This window comes from Arachis hypogaea, chromosome 10, assembly GCF_003086295.3.
Source record: "Arachis hypogaea cultivar Tifrunner chromosome 10, arahy.Tifrunner.gnm2.J5K5, whole genome shotgun sequence".
Lineage (NCBI taxonomy): Eukaryota > Viridiplantae > Streptophyta > Magnoliopsida > Fabales > Fabaceae > Arachis > Arachis hypogaea.
The window spans coordinates 54,817,097-54,819,640 of NC_092045.1; the positions used below are offsets into that span (position 1 = coordinate 54,817,097).

General features: G+C 41.2%; 1 non-coding gene across 1 annotated transcript; it reads left to right on the plus strand.

Annotated features, from left to right (window-relative positions):
- The first annotated feature begins 1,826 nt into the window (after positions 1-1,826).
- LOC112718471 (small nucleolar RNA R71) lies at positions 1,827-1,934 on the plus strand. The gene has a single exon (XR_003160810.1). It is a non-coding gene; the product is annotated as a small nucleolar RNA R71 (small nucleolar RNA).
- The last annotated feature ends 610 nt before the right edge of the window (positions 1,935-2,544 follow it).

Genomic DNA, 2,544 nt, shown 5'->3' on the forward strand with positions numbered 1-2,544 from the left:
TAAATAGTCCATTAATATTGGCCACACAATTTCGTGCACCGGTGCTCTTTAGGAGGGCAATGTGGCTTCCTTCCTTCCATGCGCTACACTCTTTTCTTCCTTGGGCCACGCTTTCTTAAGCCACGCTTCACTCTTTACTTCTTTTTCTTCACCTTCAAATAATCAAAACAACCAATCAAAGTATCACTAAATTCACAAGGTTTATAAATCAATTAAAATTTAATTAAATTTAGCTTAAATCTCATGATTTAGCATCAATTAAGTGGTGGTTGTTTGATTCAAATAAAACATGAAATTCCACTCTAAATTGCTTACTTATGGTGCAAGAAAGTGCATAAAAACTAATGAAACAAGTGAAATTAGCTTGAGAAATGGGTATATGATGACTTGTCATCAGTCAACATCAATCACAGCCTTTGCTGTGGCTAGGAAGGGTCTGCCAAGGATGATGGATTCATCCATGCACTTCCCAGTCTTTAGGACTATGAAATCAACAGGGATGTAATGATCTTCAACCTTTACCAGAACATCCTTTACAAGTCCATAAGCTTGTTTTCTTGAATTGTCTGCCATCTCTAGTGAGATTCTTGCAGCTTGCACCTCAAAGATCCCTAGCTTCTCCATTACAGAGAGAAGTATGAGGTTTATGCTTGACCCTAGGTCACACAGAGCCTTGTCAAAGGTCATAGTGCCTATGGTACAAGGTATTGAGAACTTCCCAGGGTCCTGTCTCTTTTGAGGTAATCTCTGCCTAGTCAAGTCATCCAGTTTGACCCTTTGGTGAGCAAAAAGGGTTCATCCTCCTAAGTCTCATTACCAAATAACTTGTCATTTAGCTTCATGATTGCTCCAAGGTACTTAGAACCTTGCTCTTTAATGACATCTTCGTCCTCTTCAGAGGAAGAATACTCGTCAAAGCTCATGAATGGCAAAAGTAAATCTAATGGAATCTCTATGGTCTCAATGTGAGCCTTAGATTCCCACGGTTCCTCATTAGGGAACTCATTGGAGGCCAGTGGACGTCCATTGAGGTCTTCCTCAGTGGCGATCACTGCCTCTTCCTCCTCTCCAAATTCGGCCATGTTGATGGCCTTACACTCTCCTTTTGGATTTTCTTCTGTATTGCTTGGAAGAGTACTAGGAGGGAGTTCAGTAACTTTCTTACTCAGCTGACCCACTTGTGCCTCCAAGTTTCTAATGGAGGACCTTGTTTCAGTCATGAAACTTTGAGTGGTTTTGATTAGATCAGAGACCATGGTTGCTAATTCAGAGTGGCTCTGCTTAGAACTCTCTGTCTGTTGCTGAGAAGATGATGGAAAAGGCTTGCCATTGCTAAACCTGTTTCTTCCATCATTATTGTTGTTGAAACCTTGTTGAGGTCTCTGTTGATCCTTCCACGAGAGATTTGGATGATTTCTCCATGAAGGATTATAGGTGTTTCCATAGGGTTCTCCCATGTAATTCACCTCTTCCATTGATGGGTTCTCAGGATCATAAGCTTCTTCTTCAGATGAAGCGTCCTTAGTACTGCCTAGTGCAGCTTGCATTCCAGACAGACTTTGAGAAATCATATTGACTTGCTGAGTCAATATTTTGTTCTGAGCCAATATGCCATTCAGAGTATCAATCTCAAGAAATCCTTTCTTCTTATTCGTCCCACTGTTCACAGGATTCCTTTCAGAAGTGTACATGAATTGGTTATTTGCAACCATTTCAATGAGTTCTTGAGCTTCTGCAGGCGTCTTCTTCCGATGAAGAGATCCTCCAGCAGAGCTATCCAATGACATCAGACCATCATAGAAGATACCTATGATGCTCGATTCAGAAAGCATGTCAGAAGGACACTTTCTGATCAATTGTTTGTATCTTTCCCAAGCTTCATAGAGGGATTCACCTTCCTTCTGTCTGAAGGTTTGGACTTCCACTCTAAGCTTACTCAATTTTTGAGGTGGAAAGAACTTTGCCAAGAAGGCATTGACTAGCTTTTCCCAAGAGTTCAGGCTTCTTTAGGTTGTGAGTCCAACCATATCCTAGCATTGTCTCTTACAGCAAAAGGGAATAGCATAAGTCTGTAGACCTCAGGGTCAACCCCATTGGTCTTGACAGTGTCACAAATTTGCAAGAATTTAGCTAAAAACTGATGAGGATCTTCCAATGGAAGTCCATGGAACTTGCAATTCTGTTGCATTAGAGAAACTAATTGAGGCTTAAGCTCAAAGTTGTTTGCTCCAATGGCAGGGATAGAGATGCTTCTCCCATAGAAGTCGGGAGTAGGTGCAGTAAAGTCACCAAGCACCTTCCTTGCATTGTTGGTATTATTGTTGTTTTCGGCTGCCACGGGTTCTTCTTCTTTGAAGATTTCTGTTAGGTCCTCTACAGAGAGTTGTGCTTTAGCTTCTCTTAGCTTTCGCTTCAAGGTCCTTTCAGGTTCAGGGTCAGCCTCAACAAGAATGCTTTTGTCTTTGCTCCTGCTCATATGAAAGAGAAGAGAACAAGAAAATATGGAATCCTCTATGTTACAGTATAGAGATTCTTTGAGTGTCA